Raw genomic sequence first — 23057 nt, forward strand, 5'->3', positions numbered from 1 at the left:
AGAGTAACTGTTGGAACCAAGAGAAATGAAAATGCTTAAACTTCAACTAAATTGCTTTCCAAAAGAGTTGCAGGATTTTATGTTCCTGCCAGCAGGATATGAAAGTTGCTGCTTTGGAGGTGATTTTTTTCTAATTAAACCTTTGTCTTGAGATAACTGTAGATTCACATGCAGTTGTAAAAAACAGAGACTCCATGGACCCTTTGCCCCATTTCCTCTGATGGTAATGTCTTGCAAAATTGAAGCACAATATCATGACCAAGATTCTGACATTGATACAGGAAGATACAGAATGTTCCCTCACCACAGGACCTTCCTGTTGCCTTTTCTGGACACACATGACCTCTCACTATCCCCTTCCTATCCCTGACCCTAGCAACCATTAATCTCCATTTCTGCCATTATTCTTGCCATTGAAAGAATCCTATATAAATGGAACCATGAGGTGAAGCAAATTACTGTCAAAACCAATTGAAACAAACATAAATAGAAGAAACAGACAACATATTTTTCAATTGAGTAGTCTCTAAATCAGCGCTGTCTGACAGAAAAGGAATGTGAGTCACATGATTGTGACTTAAATTTCCTATGACCACACTAAAAAAAATATGAAGACACAGGTAAGACTATTTCTAATAATACATCTTAGTTACCCCAGTATGTCATTTCAACATGTAATCAATATTTTAAAAGTCATTAAGGAAATATTTTACATTTTTGTCACACTAAGTCTAGAAGTCTGGTGTATATTTTATGCTTTCTGCACACCTCAGTTTGGACTTGCCACATTTCAAGAGCTCAGGAGCCCCGTGAGGCCAGTGGCTGCCATATTTGACAATTCAGTTTTAGTCCAAAGTGAACAGAAATCAAATCATGAATGTGGGGCCTATGTCTCCAGGCGTGTGAGGGTCCTTATGTTGGCCAGTGGTTCTTAACCTTGGCTCCACATTGGAATCATCTTGGTTTTTAAAATACTGGGGTCCCAGCCAATCCCCAGAGGATCTGATGTACTGTGTCTTGGAAGTAATCCAGCTTTGGGATTTTTAAAAATCTCCCCAGAGGACACCAACAGGCAGCAGGGACTAGGAATCACTGTGTCAGGGCTTGAGGTTGTGTCCTGCACCTGCCTGCAGGGCCATGGGCTCCTGGGAGGGGTCTGGGGCACACCACTCCCTTTCCTCCCTCACTTTCTGACCTGGCCTCATGAAAGCTGACACTTCCCTCTCTAGCAGTTTCTGGAGGGCTCTGGACTTCCTTGTTTTGCAAGGTCCCAAGCCTCCCATCCCACCCCAGCCTCTGCCTTGTTCATCAGGAGCCAGGCACCATGGCTGGCTTTGGACTGAAAGGATGCATACAAGCTTCCTCATCCACTGCCCCCACCCTACAAAAGCTATCTTCTCGTGCCTAGTCCTTGCTGCACTGAACTTAGCTACCTCAGTGGTCAACTCTGCTTCCACATGTCATGTCGTTCTCATGACCACTCTGTAAAGAAACTCACTGCTTGATGATGATTTGATGATGATGATGATGATGATGATGATGATGATGATGATGATTGCAATTGCACAGTGGATTGACCCAGGGCCTTTGCACTGAGCCACATCCCCCAGCCTTTTTATTTATTTATTTAGAGATAGCATCTCACAAAATTGCCCAGGTGGGACTCAAATTGGTAATTCTCTTGCCTCAGCCTCCCAAAGTGCTGTGATTACAAGTGTTTGCCACCACGCCCAGTTCCTGGATTACTGATGAGACTCAGAGTCTGAGCGTGTTGCCCCAAGTCCCCAGCTCTTCTAGTGGTTGGTACAGATGTAGGAGCCAGACAGCCCAGCGGGGGCTGCCCCTCCACACATCTGTACCTGCCCGCATCAGGTGGGCCAGCTGGGACTGTGCACTGAGCAGTGAGCGAGTGTCAGGGCAGTGTCAGAGGGCTGAGGTTCATGCTTGTCCTGCCTTGTGCTTACTTTTCCAGACCAGGATGCCCAGCGGCTCTAAGGCCTGCGAGGTGGCATCACTGGCTGAGAAAGAGGGCGAGCAGCCACTGCTTGCCTTCCCCCACCTTGTCATCAGCCATCTCCTGAGTGCCCAGGGAAGAGCAAGACTCCCCATCTTGGCTCTGAGTTGCCTCCCTAGGCCTTCAATTCTGTCATCCAGTCAGGAGATGCTAAAATCTCCTTAAAACATTGTACACACCTGGATTTCATCCCTGGAGTCGTGAGGCATCTGCCAGGGCATAGGGGGAGAGCCAGTGGCCTTGCTCCATGTCACAAATGGCCTTGGGCTTCCTCACACATAGGGACATGCCCTGAATTAGGCCACAGGACGCCTCAGGTTTGCTTGAACATCATTTTATCTTAAATCACAAGGTAGGTAGAGCTGCAGAAACATAAAGTTGAGCATTAACTCCTCAGAGAAATACACCATCCATTCTGAAGCTGTCTTTCTCTGTGCATCTGGCCCTCAAGTGGCTACACCATTTTCCTTTTGACACCCACATTCAGGGGGCTGGAAGTCAGAGCCCCAGGGTGGTATTCCTGGGCCCCCAGTAGCTTCTCAAGCTGACCCTTGGGACCCAACAGGGCAGGGCTGGGACATGTGGGGGAAGGACAGAGGTCAGGGTGGTGGAGAGACGGGGAGGCTCAGGCCCGTGTCCTACATACCATCAGTTTCCTGATAGATAGCAAAATGTGCTGGAGGCAAGAAGAGGAGGTATTTATAGAACACATCCCTGTGCTTCGTAACCCGCCAAGGCCACATTTGAGCGTCTGGCAAGAATCCTGTCTGCAGCATTCAGCCCTTCTCTCCGGAGGGCAGGTCTTCTGCAGGGCACCCGGCTGGGCTGGGAACTTCTCTAAAGCCAAACTGGTTTCTCTCCCCAGGCTCCCACTATCCCCTCTCCCCTTCTCCCCAGAAGAAAGAATCGGCAGGAAAAGAAGTTTCCCTCTTGAGACATAAATATTGACTCTAATCGTGGAGTCAGGGCTGGGCATGATCAGAGTAACTGAATGTTCAGCAAAAATCACTGTTTCTTCATCTTCCTCCACTTTCTCACCCACTGCCTCCCTCTTCCTTTACCTCCTCTTCCTCCCCTTTGCCTCCCTCTCTCTACTTCTCTTCTTCTCCTCCTCCCCTCTTCTTCCTCCACCTTCTCCGTAATTGCTGTCTCACAGGAAAATATCTGGCCTGTCTATCCACTGGAGATGCAGAAGCCCAAGGAATAAAGAACCTGACATCTTTGACCCTCTTAGCTTAGGCCAAAAGCTGATGATGTTGGAAAAAACTAGGTCCAAGTTTCTGCTTCTCTGTGTGGAATCTTTGCCCTTCCAGAGGAAGCATTCCCAAGGTGGGGACCCAAGTAGTCTGTCAGAAGTGGTGTTTGCAGCCCACAGGAGCCAGGCTGAGCAAGCAAAAGCCAGCTGAGCATAGCAGATTATGGGGCCAGATTCCTGGGTTCAAATCCCTGCTCCTCCACTTTGTATTCGGAAGACCTTGCACAAATGGGTTCACTACTGTGTCTCCACACCCTCAAAGTTGGGGTAATAACTGTGGTTAAGGTGAAGTAAGCCATACCCAACACATCATAGTCAAAATGTCACAGACAAAAGCAGGGAGAGAAAAGTGATTCCCCTCACCGAGGTCAGGAAGACAGTGAGGCTGAGTGGTGGCTCATGCCTATAATTGTAGCACTCTCCGGAAGGCTGATGCTGGAAGGTCACAAACTCAAGCCCTGCCTGGACAACTTAGCAACATAGCATGACCCTGTCTCGAAATTTTTTAAATTTTTTTAAAGGGCTGGAAATGTAGCTCCATGTGAAGGCCTTGGGTTCAATTCCCAGTACTGCATAGAAGGAGAAAGAGAAGGGATGAAGCCACCACATTAAAGGACTGAAAGAGAAAAGTACCAAGAATCTTAGAGCCAGCAAAACTTATCTTTCAAAAATGATGGTGGGATAAAGACATCCCAGATGGGGCCTGGGATTTAGCTCAGTGGTGCCGCTGCATGCCTCTCAAATGCAAGGTTCTGAGTTCGAACCCCGGTACCAAAAAAAAAAAAGACATCCCAGATGAACAAAAACTAAGCGAACTTACTGCCGGCAGAAGAACCTGACAAGGAACGCCGAAAGAAGTTCTTCAGGCAAGTGACACCAGACATTAATTTGAATGCTCATAAAAGAAAAAAAAGAACATCAAGAAAGGTAATAAGGCAAGTAATTACCAAAAAAGAGTATCATTGCATAATTCTTCCCTTGACAGGTATAAAACAGTATGTCTGTAACTGTATTTCTGGGCTTTCCCAGAACTGTAATATATTTGACAATAACGGCACAAAGGAGGCTGGGAAGAGAATGAAGCAGTAGTGGAGTGGTATGGAGTGGTAACTCAAATCCACAGAAAGATACAAAGAGAACCAGAAAGAGTACTTTAAAACATTAATATAGCAAAGTCTAAAAAACAAAAGAAAAGCTATATGCACTTACAGTGTGTCCAGCTGGAGTCCTACTTTACATTTGTTACAGATGTTAGTTCATTTACCCTGAACACTCTATGAAGAAGTATTATTATCATTTCCATTTTAATTATACTACAAAGATTGTTGGGAGGGTTAGGTGGATTGTGTGTAAATTGCTATGACTAGAGTCTAGCAGGTCCCCTGCTCCAGGACACGTTACCTGGTCTTCTGGAGGCAGAGAGGGGCACAGGTGAGAGAACTGCAAACTGCACCTTCAGGTGCCGAGGGAGGGGACACCGGGCCATTGTCCCCACAGGCTCCCACAGTGGCCAGTGATAGATGGTGATGTCCCCAGAATTAGATCAAGTCTGAACATTGCTCCTGTCCACCTATATTAAGACACAGGGTACAAAATTGTTTTCCATTTCTTGCTGGCTTTGATTGCACCCAGGGCCACAGGGGAAGGGAGTGTTGGATGCTAAGCCAGAGCTGCGGAAGATGTGAACAGGAAGAGGTGCGGCAGGAGCCAGATCTGATTGCCAATGATTAAGACTTCCTGTCGCCCAGTTACACAGTATGCAACTCACCTCACCACTGGTTTTAATGTAAAGGAAGAAGGCAGTATGAAATCCTGCCATTTCTAAAAGGTGTTTTGGTTTCACACAATGCTGTAAAATAAAAATCCATTTCCAGTGAGGTGGAAATTGGGATGGTAGCTGTTTTTCACTGTAGGGCTGGTGTTTGATAGACTATGGGGTGTCTTCCGCCACCAGGGTCCCTAATGTGCCCGAGTTGTGACCTGGGAGGGCAGAGGGGAGGGTTGTACCTGCTGTGCATGGCTAACGGTGGGACAGGAGTCACAGCAGTCACCCGTCTGAGGGCAGAAAGCGCTAAGCAGAGTCGTGCTTGTTCAAGAACTCACCTCTGGTTGGTTGGAGACAGGAGGCAGAATTTGTTTAATTTACAGACTAAATGGAAGAGAGAGGTAATGTTCATCTCTTTTGGCGGGGTGTGGAATGGAATCCAGGGCTTGCGACATGCTGGGCAAGTGCCCCACTGTTGAGCCACATCCCAACCTTGTTTTTCCTCTCTTCATGCGTGGAGGCATGGGAGAAGGGCTGAGGTAAGCACAGCTTGAGGTGGGAGGCTAGACACACCTAGGCGTCACCCAAATTCTGTCACTTACAAGCTGTCTACACAGCTCTCTCTCTCTCTCTCTCTCTCTCTCTCTCTCTCTCTATATATATATATATATATAATATTATATATAAGATGTGATTGAAAAATACCATGTGCATTTAAATGTTTAAAGACACTACATCATAAAAGACACATTGGGCCAGGGATGTAGCTAAGCAGCACAGCACCTGGCTGGGAAGCACAAGGTCCTGAGTTTGATCTCCAGTACCAAAAAAATTAAAATAAAAAAGACACATTGCCATTGTCATTGCCATTGATTGGCCTCGAAATACTTCCACTTGCCTAAAATACACTTATCTCATCATCCCATTGTTCTTGCCACTTTCTGAAGCAGTCCTGGGGGTCCTCTCTCCTGAGTGTTTAGCTGTGGTGTTGTGGCTTCCTCAGTGTTCTGAACTGATTCAAAACGCTTCCCTTTTGTGGTCATTTTCGCTTTGGGGAGGAGCCAGGAGTTGCACAGTGCCAGGTGCAGTGAATAAGATTGATGAGGACCACTGTACACTGGGAAGGAGCATTCACCATATTTTTTATCTCATTAAGACACGAAAGAGGACTTCCAGAACTGCTTTAGAAAGTGGCAAGCACAATGGGATAAGTATGTTTGAAGTGAGGGGGGATATTTTGAGGGGATTAATGCAATGTGTCTTTTACTGTAATAAATTGTTAAAATTAAAACATTCACTGTGGGCCCAGGGACTTAGTTCAGTGGCCCCACGCCTGCCTGGCAAGTGCAAGGTGCTGAGTTCGATCCCCAGTACTGGAAAATAAAATTCACTGTAGTTTTTTATCACTCCTTTTATATGTATGTAACATACACACCTAATATATAAAATATATATTATTATATTTTTTACTCAAGAGTATTATGCTATATACAATTTCCTGAATTGTTGCATTTATCATTTAATAAACCTTGGAGAGCTTTCCATACTGAATAGGCAGAGCTTCTTCATTTTTTAGGGTTGTAGAGTGTCCTGTGATATAGTGAATCGTAATTTAACCAGCTCCCTCCCACACACTGGTCATATAAGCTGTTGCTGTGTCCTGTAATTGCGTGTAGTATAGCAGAGATATCCTACTATGTGTATCTTGGCATACTTTTATTGCTATATCGAGAGTACCTTCCTAGCCATGGAATTACCAGGTTTTGGTGGTTGCCCCCAAATAGAACTACACCAAGTATATATGAGAGGACCTGTATCTTACAACCTTTCTGTTTCTTCCCTCCCTCCCCTTCCCTTCCCGTCTCCTCTCTATTTTGCACTTCTACTGGATTTTCTTTATTACGCTTGTTTTCTTTCCAATAATTTCTGCTATTGTATTGTTTCCTCCCTGTTGTTTTCATTTGAATTCCTTTTCCATCTTCTTGACATGAGCAGACATTAGCCTTTGCTTTTTCTGCTATATACTTTTAGGCTAAAATTTTTTTTTTCTTTGGTACCAGGGATCAAACTAGGGTCCTCCCACTTGCAAGGCAGGCAGTGGAAACACTGAGCTAAATCCCTGGCCCTAGGCTAAAATTTTTTATCACCCAACAATTTTCCTTTACTCAACAAGGTTTGATAAGTTATGCTTTCATCATTATTCAGTTCAACAGATAAAGAGAAAAATCTTAAAACTAGTCACAGAAGAAAAAGCACATTGGTTTCAGAGTAAGTCTACATATTTTTTAATGCATAAGATGATAATATTATTCATTTTATGTTCACAATATATTTATATTACCTTCATAATCACCCTTTTCATTACTTTTTTATCCTACATTTTTGTGCTTCAGGTCTAGATCATTTTGCTTGAAAAATCTACTTAGTATTTCTTTTGATGCATGTCTACTGATGACAAATTTCCTCAGTTTTTGCTTATCTGAAAAAATACTTCTATTTTGCCTTCAATAAGAGGGGTATTTTTGCTGGGTATGAAAGTCTAAATGGATGATTATTTTAAGCACAGGAAAAGTGTCATCATTATGACTTTCATCATTTCTGTGCCTTGTGTTTCTTTTTTGTGTCAGTCCTGCCTTTTGATATATCTGATGACTTTTTTTTGATACTGGGGATCAAACTCAGGACCTTGCACTTGCAAGGCAGGCACAGTGCCACTGAGCTAAATTCCTGGCCAGATAACTTTTGATTAAATGCCAGACATTTGTATAGAAATTTGTAGAAGCCCTCAGTAGTGTTACCATCACCAAGATGGGACTTAGTTTTGCTGTTGAACGAGACTGCCTTCATCATCATGAAGTCAGGTGGTTTGAAGAGGGGTTTCAGTCTTTTCGGAGGCTCATCTATTATGTGTTCAACTACAGTGAAGTGAGCCTTGTAGAGCTTCAATGATACAGACGGCCCGCTGTGCATGCGTGCCATAAGTTTGCCACCACTGACCTAGAACATGAGTTTTCCCAGGTTCCCCATTGGAAAGCTTGGACCGTGAACCAGATTCTTCTCTTTGGCAAGCTCTGAACTCTCATTCTGACTCCACAGCATGATTCTGCTGTGAGATCTGCATAACCTTTTGCTCAGCCTGACATCCACACTCAATATGAGCCAGCACGCACTACCCTTCAGGTGGAAAAGTTGGACAAAATGTCAAGCTTATCTCGATGTATTTCCTTCATCTTCAGTTCTTGACCTTTAAAATCTTAATCTTCTTGATTGCTATGCAATGTCCTCTAATAGATTTTTTGCATTTTGTACAATTGTTCTAGTTCTTTTCAGCAGGAGTATTGATCTAATACATGCTAGTTAATCATCGCCAAAATGGTTTTTTAACAAGCTACTTAATCACAGCCAGAAATGCCTTTTCAAAATTTTCCATTGATGTATTAATTTTATACCAGGATCAAACTGTTTTAATTGTTATAGTTGTACTGTAAACATAAATATCTGGTATTTCCTACACATTTATCTTCATATTTACAGTGCTGTACTAGCTATTGGCAAATATTTCTTCCTCTGGACTAACCCCAGAGTCACATTATCTTCTAAAGAGAAGATATTGCAGTGAATTTTCAGATTGGGGGAGATTTGACATTTTCATGACACTATCTTTCTATTAAAAAATATGGTAAAATATCTTACTTATCAACATTTTATTATGTTTTCAATAGTATTAAATTTTTCTTTATGTAGCACTAGCATGTAACTTAGTAAATTTATCTTCAATACTTTAACATTTTATTGCTAGATAGGGTTATTTTTCATAGAATATTAATATATTCTATATGTGTATCTATATATTTCTGTGTATCATCTATCCATCTAGATATATGATTTTGTTTCCAACCATTTATCACAACGTTTAGATTATTTTTAGTGGTGATTTTTTTCCCCAGTGGATATTGACCATATGTTTACATCTTATACAACTGATGACAAAGATGCATCTCTGAAAGTTTCAAGTCACTGGTTATGTTAGTTAGCTTTCTATCACTCTAACAAATAACTGAGCTAATCAGCTTATAAAGAGAAAAAGGTTGTTTTGGCTTACAGTTTTGAAGGCTTCATTCTGTGATTGGCTGCCCGCCTCCCCCCACTTTGGGCCTGTGACAGCACAGCGTGACAAGAGTACATGGTGGGACAAAATGTTCACCTCGGAGCCAAAAGCAAAAGAGGGAGGGAGAAGAGGAGGCTGGAGCCTCCAAACCCCCTTAAAGGGCGGGCTTCTCACTGACCTAAAAACTTTCTACCAGGTACCAAGGTACCAAGCTCTTGGTGGAGGTAGGAGAGGGCTCTTCTGAGTTGGACTGGGGAATGCTGCATCCGTGCAGTAGGGCCGTTGTTGTACTTAGGGCAGCGAGGGTAGAAATACCTTTGAGTCTTTCAGTCCAGGTCTGACGATACCTCTCAGAGTGCTAAAATGGCACATTTCTTTAGAAATTCCACTTGCAGGAATTTATCCTGAAAAAAGTACTTACAGATGCCTACAGATATTTAGCAGTAAGTATATTTGTTTCTTGTTTTCAATAGGGACATTTTTAGAAAAAAAACCGTAGCTGTTCCACAGTATGGAAATAGTTTTGATATATGCAAATCAGAGAATATGTATTATGAAGCTTCTAAAAATAGCGCAGAAAATATTGATGCTATTAAGTAAAATAATATCAAACTACACTCTGGTATGTGCTGTATGGTCCCATTTTTGATGCATACATTAGCTTACATAGAAAAATTCTCCAAAGAGAATAATACTCGTGATATGATTACCACTATCACTGCTTGGTTAGTAGTACTGGTTAGGTGGTTCTTGTACTTTACTAGTTGTGTGTGCCCATGGCTTTGAAAAAACATCATAGATCCTTTATAAAGCATCTTGCTGGGCCTTCAACAGAGTCATGATTGTCTGTCTTTCCAGTTGGACTTCTGTTGGCAAGAGCAGTGATCTTTGCTGGTTTCCCCATGGTGTCACTGGGTCCCTATGGAAATAGGTTCATCAGTAACCTCATGCCAAGCCGAGGAGGAGGAATTTATAGACACTGACCTCTCCTCCAGGAGGTTTGGGGACACAGTGTGACAGGGTTGTGCCAGAGCTCCATACCCTCAGTTCTATAGCCTGAAATCCTGGCAGGCAGGCTGAATATGCCTTTGCTTTTAGTCTTGTTGCAGTGCGTTTAAAATGCAGAGCATACTCTTGGATCTTGCTTTTGTCAAAGGACAGTGAATCTTTGCCCAGCAGTGCTCAAACTCTCCACTGAGCATCAACTCTGTGGGAGAGAAAGGGTGGTGAGGCAAGCAGGCAAAACAGGCCACTCCCCAGCTCCCCAGCCAGTGGGCTCATGACCACTTGATAGAAGGCCACATCTCTAACAAGAAGGAATAAACAAGCAGAGGAGGAGAGTAATGACACTGAGGTCTCCAGACTCGATGTGATACATTTCATTTGGATGCTGAGCTCCTGCTGTGCTTGACACTCAGTAAGCACTCTGTATGTTTGCTGTGCTACATTTGCTGTCTCTAGAGGACACTCCCCAGCAGGGAGACATTCCACATCACTATACAGGGACATGTATCCTCATATGAGAAAACCGAAAACCCTTCCAACTGGTTGATATGGAGGTAAGAAAGGAGACAGGAAGGCTGGTGAGGTGGATAGAGAGGAGAAAGTCTGGGCCATTTTTCCTCTTTTGGGGGCAAATTTGCCTCATAAATTCTACTTTGGCCTTTACCACTGTTTGGGTATCAAACTCTATTACTTCCTTATTGCAGCGTTGCACTGAGAGGGCAAGACATAGCCCAGCCTTATTTGATTACACTTTCATAAATCCTCATAATAACTCCTATGACGTTATCCTTGTTGTACAGATGAAGAGTCTAAGGTTCAGAGAGTGACATGGCTTGTTCAGAATGGTACATAGGAGAGCCAACACCCCAACTCAGATGTGTCTGATCCTATGAGCTAATCACGCCTACGTGTAGTTGTAAATTCCAGGGATTAAACGTGACCCTCGGGCCCTCTGTCAGTTATACTCTGTGTAAAGTCACACCTTGGGTTTATAGCCTATCTAGAGTGAGAAGAAGATGCTAATTAAGTGAGTAGAGAAGCTATTTTGGTAACTTCTGCTGTGCGTCCAATTACCTCAAAAAATAATGGTATAAAACAAGGATGGTTTTGTTTCATCCGTGATGTGGGGGATCAGGAACCTGGGAGTGCTCTGCTGGGCAGCACTTGCTGTTGGTTTCTCAGACTGGCACAGTGAGACCTGGCCAGTCTTCAGTCATCCCAAGGCCCAGCTGGGCTGCACGTCCATCCAGATGGCTCAGTCCCATGACTGGCAGCTCGTGCTGGCTGTGGACTAGAACCCAGCTGGCTGTCAGAGTATCTGCCCCATGCCTCTAAAGCAGTGATCTCAACCAGGTCTGATTTTGCTCCCAAAGGGACATTTTTATCTGTTGAAAACTAAGGATGCTATTTACACTGGGGAGATAGAAGCTAGGGATGCTGCTAAACATCCTGTAATGCAAATGACAGTCCCCTGCAACGAAGAGTCATCAAACCCTAATGTCAACAGGTAGGGCTGAGATTGAAACCCTGCTGTAAAACATGGCAACCTCGGGTAGATAGACTTCTTACATGAGTTCTGAGAGAACCAGGTGGAAGCTACTCTGTCTCTTTTTTTCTTTTTGCACACTGCAGGGGGCTACTGCGGATTGAACCCAGGGATGCTTTATCACTGAGCCACATGCCCAGCCCCTTTTATTTTATTTTGAGACAAGGTCTCACTAAGTTGTCCAGGTTGCCTTTGAACTTGCAATCCTCCAGCCTCAGCCTCTTGAATACCTTGGATTACATGTGCGTGCTACTGCACTTGGCCACTGCCTGTCTTGTAAGCTAGCCTCAGAAGGTCCCTAGTATCACTTCTGTGTACTGTATTGATCCAGGCAGTCAGAAAGCTGGAGAAGACATGGACCTCACTTCTCAATGGGGGAAATATCAGAGCAGCTGTGGTCCTTTTTAAACCACCATTGAAGGTAAAGGGGACAGCATCACGGAGTAGGTAGGGCCATAAGACCACGGGGACTGAAGCTGCCACTGAGTCACTAAATGAGCTCACAGGAGCATCTGCTGTCCCTGGCTCTGAAGCCTTGTGAAGAAGCCCTATTCCCCAAACCTTTCTTCTTCAAAGCACTATGGAGGTTTCTCCAGGACAGTAGGAAACAGATCAAGGTGTCTGCATTTGACTATCCTCTCACTTTCTTTCTCTTCCTTTCCAATTAAGCTGCATCCATCCTTCTTCTAGTCCCATAGCTGGGCCCTCACCTGTACCTCTACCCTTACCTATACCTGTACCCTCCCCTCCCTCTGAGCCCTGAGCACTTCACTGCAAGTCGTTATATTATTGGCTCGGGCAGGGAAATGTACCATTAGTGATTTAATCTCCACATGACAGTTCTCCCTAATTGCTAGTCACGGATGATAATTAGCTACTGTTAATTCCTGATAATTAACAAGCTAATGCTTAGAGGTAATGGCACCGAGTAATCATCTTTAAAAACTCAAAGCTGCTGAGCTCCTGGACACCAGTTTTGAAAGGGTGACCCTGCATTTAGGCAGCTCCAGCCCAGGAGTTAGCAGGAGCCCTGCGTTTTTGTTTATGACAGCAGCGGCTGAGAACTGACATCTCTAATCTTTAATTTAATTTTCTTCTCTGGCTATAGAAATACTACATGTTCTTTTAGAAGCCTTGTGGAGCATGGAAAAATGTATACAGTATAAAGCATATATAATCTTATTACCTGGAAGCATCCATTGCCAACATATTGATTTATTCCTTCCCAGTCTAATTTTTCACAGTCAGGCTTATGCTAAATGTGCGGCTTTACAGACAGATTTGTACACTGAACATTATAGGGTAAGCATCTTCTTGTGTAGTAGCAACTTATTTAAAAAAAGTCTGCCTCTTCATCAGAAAAATCAAATGAATGTAGAAGAGCAATGACATTCATGGGATGGAGAAGCATCTATGCAAAAGCAGAAACTGGAGCAAGTTCTCCTGATTAGGCTGGAACTAAGAATCCATTCCTGACCAGAGTGTCTCCAAGGGCCTTCCTAAAGGCACTGGGTGGGCAAATTTGTGCACACACCTCCACAGTCACATAGGAGGCACATGGCTAGACAGCCGTGAACTAAGATACTAATAATGGTGCTGTTTGTAGAGAAGGAAAATACAGATAATTTTCATTTTTGGTGTTATTTTCTATGCAATACAGAGAAAAAAAGTATTGGATAAGCATTCAAAATATTCACCTGTCAAGGCTTGTCTCTCCAAGTAACAAGCGGGGTTGATCTCAGTTACTCCCATCTCCTGGAACTTCATGACCTTATGTGAGGATTGAGGGAAATGTTAGTTCTGCCCCCTACAAGGTGGTTTTCTGAGTCAGAACTGCTGAGTCATTGTGTACCACCATGAAACTGATACTAGAAGGCCTACCCTGTGGTATTCCACAGGAAGCCCCAAATCATAAAGTGATGGCCACTTAGAAAATTTTCCAAATATTGTGTCTTACATATTTCTAGATTCCCTAAGTGACCTACTTCATTCCAACACTCCTGGAACCCACTTATTTCTTCAGTAGTGGATGGTCTCATCCGGGCACAGACTTTGGAGTTAGATCTAGGTTGAAATCCATAGTCTGGGGAGACCCCGGCCATGTGGAAGCCAGCAACAGCACAGACGCCACACCCCACGGGACCCCATGCAGCATCTGAATCTGCACAGCAGAGGTGCTAAGGAAAACATAAAGGCCATGGTTATGAGCCCCAGAAGATAGAGCAGAAGTGAACAACAGAGAGGGCCTCTCTGACGCTCCTCAATGAAAATTGAAGCCCACTGGAAAAGTGAAGAAAAACTCTTCAATAAAAGCACACTGGACCATCATGGTTGGTAAGTTGGTAAGATCAGCACCTCCCATAGAAACCCAGACTTGCATAGCGGGGAGGACAGCTGGAACCTGCAGCAGAACCTTGCAGAGTTGAATCCTGCATGAGGTCAGGGACCTCAACTTGAACCTCGCACCCAGAAATCAGCCTGAATCACAGTAGGCTACAACTTGATGAGACTAATCGACTTAGACCCACACACTGCTGCCCACATTGCCCACCAGAACAGCAGAGACATATCCTGAGGGAGACCTTTTTTTGTTTGTTTTATTTTATATATTTTTTTTTCTTTTTTCTTTTCTTTTTCTCTTTCTCTATCCCTTCTGGTTCTATATTTCTCTCCCTCTTTGTTCCTGTTCCTGTCCCATTCTGAATTTTTCCTCTCTCTGTCCTCTCAACTGTCACTTTTATAGGAAGGTGAATACAATTTCTAGCTTCCCTATTGTTGTCAGTTTGTTCTGTACTTGTCTCTGTTCTTTTGCTCTTTTCCTCCTGTCTTCAACAGATCCCCACAATTTGTGTAATCTTCCCATGTCCTCTAGCCTCACCTCTAACCTTTCCTTCTTCCTCTATCTCTCTAGCCCTCACTTCCTAACCCCTGCTAAATCCTTATCCTGAAGGGTAAATTTGCCATATTGAAAGGTTTATTTACTACAAACATATTTGGGCTGGCCCTAGATTTTGATCTAGCTCTTGGTTCAAGGTGACAGACTAACTACTACCACAAATTGTCATTTTCTAAGCTGTATTTTATGCTGATAGTGTCAATTGGGCTAAGGTGTTGTGATTGATCTAATCAGTTGTCCTCCCCGGTATACTGAAAACAAGATTGCCTAAGAGTCATTAGAGACTCAAAGCCTATAAAGTCCAGCTATTGCTGAGAAGATATCTCTGAGTAGCAATCACTCCATAGGGGCTCTAAACACCAGTAATAAAGATACTCAAAATAAGAAATATTGGAGTATAAGCCCAGGAATTAAAGCCAAAAAACAGCACCAACAACAGAATTAAAAATGGGAAGACACCTTGGCAGGACACAAACACAGACTTCCAGCTCACCAAAGGCTAATTCTGGGGGAAACGAGGTGGAAAACTATGATAATCAACCACCTGGACACCCTGAACTGATAGCACAAGAAGTAACAAAACAGATGAATGAGGCTCTAGAAAAATTCCAAACAGAAATAATTTCCCAGATAACTACAGAGATGGTGAGCAGAGTGAAAGACATGATTAGAGGATCTAGAACAGAAACAGATGAAAAATTAGAGGAGCTCAGAACCATGCTGGAAGCCATGAATGCCCAGCATAAGAAAGAAATGGAAACTGTGATCACCCAACATAGGAAAGAAATGAAATCCATGAAACAGATTCAAACAGATATCCAGGAGGTTAAAAACTCCATTGAAAGTATTCACAGCAGATTGAGTGAATGTGAAGATAGAATATCAGATACAGAAGACAGGATTGAAGTTAGTGACCACAAAAACAGAGGTTTCTTAAAAACACTAAGGGACCACGAGAAATTAATCCAGCAGCTACTAGATGATGCAAATAAGAATAACATAAGATTGATAGGAGTCCACAAAAAAACAGGAGAAAGTACAAATGACATAAAAATAACTGTTCACAGAAGTAATAGTAGAAAACGTCCCAGACAGAGGTAGAGAATTTGACAAACAGGTAAGTGAGGCAGATAGAACTCCAACTAGCCATGATCCAAAAAAAGCTACACCTAAACATATAAGAGTCAAGGTCCCAGAAACCCAACAGAAGAACAAAATCCTACAAGCAGTTAGAGAAAAGAAACAAATCACCTACAAAGGAAAGCCCATCAGAATCACAGCAGACTTCTCAACACAAACCCTCAAGCCAAGGAGAGCCTGGAGTAAAGTATTTCAAGCCCTAAAATAAAATAATTTCCAACCTAGACTGTTGTATCCTGGAAAAGTATCTTTCAAAATCAATGGGGAAATTAGATACTTCCATGAGAAAGAACACCGGAGAAATTTCATGAACACCAAACCACTGCTCCAAACAATTCTAAGCAATATCCTAGAAAAAGACAATGAAGGTCACAACTCCATGAAGCCCAACGTAGCAAAGCCACCAGGCATGGCAAGAAACTAAAGGGAAAGGGGGAAAATAAAAAATAAAAGAGCCAACAACAGTAAAACATCATGACAAGGATGAGTCAATATTTGTCAATTATAACCATCAATGTTAATGGGCTCAATTCACCAACCAAAGGAAAAAAACTGGCAGAATGCATTAAGAAGCAAAATCCAACAATATGCTGTATACAAGAAACACACCTAAGTCAAAAAGAAATTCATAGACTGAAAGTAAAAGGATGGAAAACAGTTCTCCACGTGACAGGAACCTGGAAAAAAGCAGGTGTAGCAATCTTATTTGCAGACAAAGTAGATTTCAAACCAAAACTAATTAAGAGAGACAAAGATGGTCACTACATCCTTGTGAAGGGAACAATCCAAAAGGAAGAGATGACAATCAGAAATATATATGCACCAAATACGAATGCCCCCAACTAAACAAAACAAATATTAATGGACCTGAAAAACTAAATAAGCACTAATACAATTGTAGTAGGGAAGCTCAATATCTCACTGTCACAAATACACAGACTATCTAGACAAAAAATCAACAATGAAATTCTAGAACTGAACCAAGCTTTTGAATAAATGGACTTAATAGATGTCTACAGAATGTTCCACCCCATAAAATCAGAACATACATTCTTTTTGGCTGCACACGGGTCATTCTCCAAAACAGACTACATGCTAGCTCATAGGGCATGTTTAAGTAAATGCAAAAGAATTGAAGTTACTGCCTGTATATTATCAGACCACAGTGCAATAAAATTGGAGGTCAACAGCATAAGAAACAGCAAAACCCCCACAAACACATGGAAATTGATTAACACTCTCCTGAACAACCAATGGGTCACAGAGGAAATTAAAGAAGAAATTAGACAGTTTCTACAAGTAAATGATAATGCCAGTACAACATATAGGAATCTATGGGACACAATGAAAGCAGTACTGCCCGGGAAATTCATAGCAGTGAATGCCCATATTAGGAAAACAGAGAGAGTTCAAATAAACAAGCTAATGCTGAACCTCAAGCTCCTAGAAAAAGAAGAGCATGACAAACCCAAAGCTCATGCAAGAGAGGAAATTATAAAGCTCAGAGCAGAAATCAATGCAATGCAGACTCAGAGAACGATACAAAAAAAAATCAATGAATTGAAGAGTTGGTTTTTCAAAAGAAAAAAATCTATAAACCCTTAGCCAATCTTATCAAAAAAAGGGAAAGAAAAGGCTCAAATCCATGCAACAACAGATCCAGCAGAAATCCAGAGGATCATCAATGCCTACTTCGAGAACCTATGCTCCAATAAGAAGGAAAATACAGAAGAAATGGACAGATTCCTAGATACATACAAACTGGCAAAGCTAAATGAAGAAGATGTAAAAATTCTAAACACTCCAATTACACTCAGTGAAATTGAAAATGTAATAAAATATTTACCAACAAAAAAAGCACCTAGGTCCTGATGGCTTCACTGCTGAATTCTACATGACAATTAGAGAAGAACTACCGCCATTGCTCTTTAAACTCTTCAATGAAATTGAAAGGAAAGCAATACTTCCAAATTCATTCCTTGAAGCAAATGTTACTTTGATTCCAAAACCAAGGAAAGACCCAACCAAAAAAGAGAACTACAGGCCAATCTCCCTAATGAACATAGATGCAAAAATCCTCAACAAGATACTGGCAAACAGAATACAGAGGGCCATCTAGAAGATCATACACCCTGACCAAGTCGGATTTATCCCAGGGATGCAAGGATGGTTCAACATTCATAAATCAATAAATGTTAATACACTATATTAACAGAGCCAAGGACAAAAACCATATGATCATCTCAATAGATGCACAAAAAGCATTCGACAAAATCCAGCACCCATTCATGATAAAAACCCTACAGGAAATTGGAATAGAAGGATTTTATCTCAACCTGATTAAGGCTATCTATGAAAAACCAACAGCCAACATCATACTAAATGGTCAAAAACTGAAAACCTTCATGCTAAAATCAGGAACAAGACAAGGATGCTCACTATCAGCATTCCTATTCAATATAGTTCTGGAAACATTAGCCACAGCAATTAGACAAGAGAAAGACATAAAAGGAGTAAAGATAGGAAAAGGAGACGTTAAACTGTCATTATTTGCTGATGATACAATACTCTACATAGAAGACCCAAAAAACTCTGCCAAAAGGCTTCTAGACTTAATTGACAGACTCAGTAGAGTAGCTGGATACAAGGTCAACACTCAAAAAACAATAACCTTCTTGTACACAAATAACAGACTCACTAAGAGAGAAATTAGGAAACAATTCCTTTCACAATAGCATCCAAAAAAATAAAATATCTAGGTATCAATCTAACACAGGAAGCAAAAGACCTCTACACTGAAAACTGCAGCTCTCTGAAAAGAGATTGAAGAGGATACAAGAAAATGGAAAGACATCCCTTGCTCCTAGGTAGGAAGAATCAATTTAGTAAAAATGGCCATACTTCCAAAACTGCTATATAGATTTAATACAATGCTGATTGAAATTCCAACAATATATTTCACAGAACTAGAGAAAACAATCCAAAAATTCATTTGGAACCAGAAGAGACCTAGTCTAGCAAAAGCAATTCTAGGCAACAGAGACATGGCAGGGAGTATCACAATCCCCAACTTGAAACTATACTACAAAGCTACTGTAATAAAAACAGCATGGTACTGGCAAAGAAACAGACCTGAGGATCAGTGGAATAGATTAGAAGATCCAGAAACAACTCCAGACATACTCAGCCACCTCATCTTTGAAAAAGAAGCCAACCACCCTCACTGGAGGAAAGATATCCTCTTTAATAAACGGTGTTGGAAAAACTGGATTTCAATCTGCCAAAGATTAAATCTAGACCCGTATCTATCACCATGCACTAAATAAAATGGTAGTGGATTAAAGATTTAAATATTAAAACAAACACTAAACTTGCTGGAAGATAAGTTAGGTAGAACTCTTGAAGACATTGGCATAGCAAAAGACTTTATGAACAAAACCTCAGTAGCATGGGAACTAGCATAAAAAATCAACAACTGGAATCTCATCTTATTAAAAAGCTTCTGCACTGCAAGAGAAACCACCAACAGAGCTGAGAGACAACCTAAAATGTGGGAAAAAAATTTTAGCGGCTGTACCTCAGACAAAGGACTACTATCTAGAATCTATAAAGAACTTAAAAACATCAGACCTCCCAAATTTAAAGACCCAATTCAAAAATGCCATCTGAAATGAACAGACATTTCTCAGACAAAGAAGTAAAAGCAGCAAATAAGCATATGAAAAAATGTTCAACATCACTGGTCTTTCAAGAGATGCAGATGAAAACACCACTGAGATTCCACCTCACCCCAGAAAGAATGACTGCTATCAAGAAATCAACCAATAAAAAATGCTGGTGGGGGTGTGGGGAGAAAGGAACCCTTCTCCATTGTTGGTGCAACCACTGTGGAAATCAGTATGGAGACATCTCAAAGAACTAGGGCTGGAGGTCCCATTTGACCTAGCTATTCCCCTGCTCTGTATCTTCCCCCAAAGAATTAAAAGAATCATACCAGTGATACATGTACACCCATGTTCATACCAGCACAGTTTGTAATGGTGAAAACTTGGAAACAGCCCAAGTGCCCATCAACTGGAAACTGGACAAAGAAGATGTGGGTTTTTTATAAAATGGAGTACTACTCAGCCATAAAGAATGAGAAACTAGAGACATTTATAGCTAAATGGATGCATGTTGAAGACATACTCTTAAGTGAAATAAATAGGACACACATGTGTAAATACTGAATAGTTTCTCTGGTGTGAGAAACTGAAAGTGTAAATAATGATTAAAATGAATAATTGATAATGTGAAATAGGAAGAAAAGGTCCAAAGGGGTAGGAGAAGTGGAAACTGAAAGTGTAAATAATGATTAAAATGAATAACTGATAATTTGAAATAGGAAGAAAAGGTCCAAAAGGGTAGAGGAAGTGGGAGGGGAAGGGGGGGAAGGAAAGAAGGAAAAGGAAAAATTATGAGAAATGGAAAAAATGGAAAGCCCCCCACCGCCATCCCAGGCTCCTAGGGCAGTTAAGCTCAGCTGGTCCCAGCACCCGGAAGAAAGCTCCCACGCTGCCATCCCAAGCTCCTAGAGCAGAGAAGGTGAGCCGCGTGGGCGCCAGAAGCACGCAACCACCACCACCACCCCCCGTGGAAAGGAGAAAACACATAAACAATCCTCAAAAACAGACTTCCAGATCACCTACAGCAACCCCAAAGGGAAACGAGATGGAACACTCTGATACTCAACCATCTGGACTCTCTGAACTGGCAACAAAAGAGGATCTGGGAAAAATGAAATCAGAAATAATTACTCAGATAACAGCAAAGATTTTGCTCATGGTGCAAGACATGATTAATAAATCTAGAGAGGACACAGATAAAAAAAAATAGAGGATCTGAGGAATATGATGGAATCCCAACATAGGAAACAAATGGAATCCATAAAAACAGATGTAAACAGATTTCCACGAGATTAAAAACTCCATTGAAAGTCTGTGCAGCAGAATGAACCAATGTGAGGATAGAATTTCAGATATAGAAGATAAGATTGCAATTAGTGACCAGGAAAATAAAAAATTGCTTTAAAATTGTAAGGGACCATGAGAAATCAATCCAGCAGCTGCCAGACGATGCAAAGAAGAATAACATAAGACTGATTGGAGTCAATGAAGAAAGAGGAGAGAGTGCAGAGGACATAAAAAAAACTTCACAGAAGTGACGGCAGAAAGCTTCCCAAGGAGGGGAAAAGGAAAAAAATGGAAACAAAATCTTTGTAAATAGGGAAGGGTGGGAGGGGTGAAGGGAAGACAGGAAATGGGGAAAAAATAAGAACCAAGATACATCATGTAAAGATACAAATACTCAATGATAAATGTAAATGTATTGTATTCCTAAAATGTACCAATAAAAGAATCTAAGGAAAAAAAAGAAATCTATAGTCTGCCACTCACCTATGATTGCATGTAGGCTACTTAACATCTTCAAACCTTTTTTTCCTCATCCATGAAATGGGGCTAATTCTGTCTACTTGTGGGTCATTGTGAGGTCCTGGTGAGATACAGGAGATAAAGGGCTTTGCATAGAGCCTGATAGTTAATCAGTACTCAGTCAATAATATTATTTATTATTTATTCATAAATAAACATGATGGCATAAGACATAAATATATAAATTGCATTAACAGTATATATGTCATTTTCCAATGAGTACGATTGTTATTTTCACCCCATGTGGAGTTTCATAAATCTGTTACATGCTCAAAGGATAAGACTCTTGCGGTTTTCCCAAGAGCACTTCAGGCTTGGGGTCTGCTGCTGTAGAGTTGAACAGCCAAGGTCACCTGCGGCCTCTTCTTTTATGCCTTGCTTTTATAGATTCAGAGCCAATTCCCTCTCCACTTTCCTCTCTCCAAATTTCCAAGACATGAATCTTTCTCATCCCTTTGCCAAGCTTAACAATAAAATTGGCTGCTCAGCTTCCGCCAGCAACAGCTGTATTTCAGGAGTTCTGATCTGCCTGCTCCACAAGAAGCAGGGCTTAGTCCATTGTTGCCTTATAGTAAGACCTTACGCCGGGCTCGAGCTTTAGATTTTCAGAGCGTAGTCATGTCTGCCAGTGCATAATCCCCAGCAACTGTGTACAGTGTGAAGAGCAGGTCTTCCTCCTCATCGTGGGGAGAAGCATGGTTCCCAAAGTGGCTCTTACAGAATGGCATGCCATTTTGTGGTGAAGGGATTTGGGGAAATTCTGGAATAAGCAAAGCCACACATACTTTTCTGCCTTTAACATAATGTGCCGTGTGATTCTTCAAGAGTTAAATGCAGTGCTTCTCAAGTTTCTTTTTTAAACCAGAATCCCCCTTTTTAAGAATATTCCATAGAGCTATCACTCCACCTCTGATCCTCTTGTGTCTAGAATAACTTGCTGTTTCCTTTTTCCCTTCTTCGTTGAGCCAGTATATGGAGGGTTAGCTCCCTGCCTTGCAGACATGGTGCTCTTGCAGAGGTGGACTTGCACGTGCCCACACCTCCAGGGAGCCAGTGTGGGGCTCATCTGTAGATCCATCAACCCTCCTACAGTCAGGGGCTAGGACACGGCTAGTGCTATGGAGGCAGGACCAGGACATCCCACTTCTGGGAAAGAACACTAATCTCTCCCACTCCTCTTTCTATAGACAGCTCAGCTCCGCTTCAAATGCAGCTTCTGTTCCTTTTCTGCTGTCTCAATAGCTACTGTGCCTCAAATCTTAGCTGAGATGTGACACCATCCCTTGGTAGGGCCTCTGGGACATCAACAGGATCCTAGGCTTGGTGGACCTCACCAAGGCTGCTGAACCTTTCTCCTGAACTCAATGATATCCTATTTCAAAATCCCTGACTTTATGCTACTGAAGGATGCCAACAGCAAGCCTAGCTCAGTTACATTCCCTGTCTGCATTGCCCTGGGCCCACACTTCTCTACAGATGGCTCAGGACATGCCCCCTTCCATCGCCTGTTTGATTAGCACAGTGCTTCTCAGAATTCAGCAGGAAGACAGCTCAGCTGGACTGTGTTAAAAATGCAGGCTCTGATTTATAAAGTTGGAGAGACCACAGACTCTGCTTTTCTAACCAACTAATACTGGTGGTGCATGGACCATGCTTTGAATGGGAAAGATCAATTGTCACCTGGAGTTTCATATTAGAATTACCTGGGAGGATTTAAAAAATACTGTTACTCAGGCCCTAGTAGAAACCAGCAGTACCCAAATCTCTCTGAAAGGTGCCCAGGAGTCAGGGGTTTATAAACACTCCCCAGTGATCCTAGAAGGCAGCCAGAACTCAGAACACACCAGCGGGGCTCTG

At 42.1% G+C, this 23057-nt stretch overlaps 1 protein-coding gene across 4 annotated transcripts in view; it reads left to right on the top strand.

Annotated features, from left to right (window-relative positions):
• Positions 1-23057, top strand: part of Cacng5 (calcium voltage-gated channel auxiliary subunit gamma 5) — a 50184-nt gene that overhangs the window by 16914 nt on the left and 10213 nt on the right. The window lies entirely within an intron of this gene.

Source organism: Heterocephalus glaber, unplaced genomic scaffold (genome assembly GCF_053883595.1).
Source record: "Heterocephalus glaber isolate CG9 unplaced genomic scaffold, H.glaber_assembly_v1.0 deba00000937, whole genome shotgun sequence".
Lineage (NCBI taxonomy): Eukaryota > Metazoa > Chordata > Mammalia > Rodentia > Bathyergidae > Heterocephalus > Heterocephalus glaber.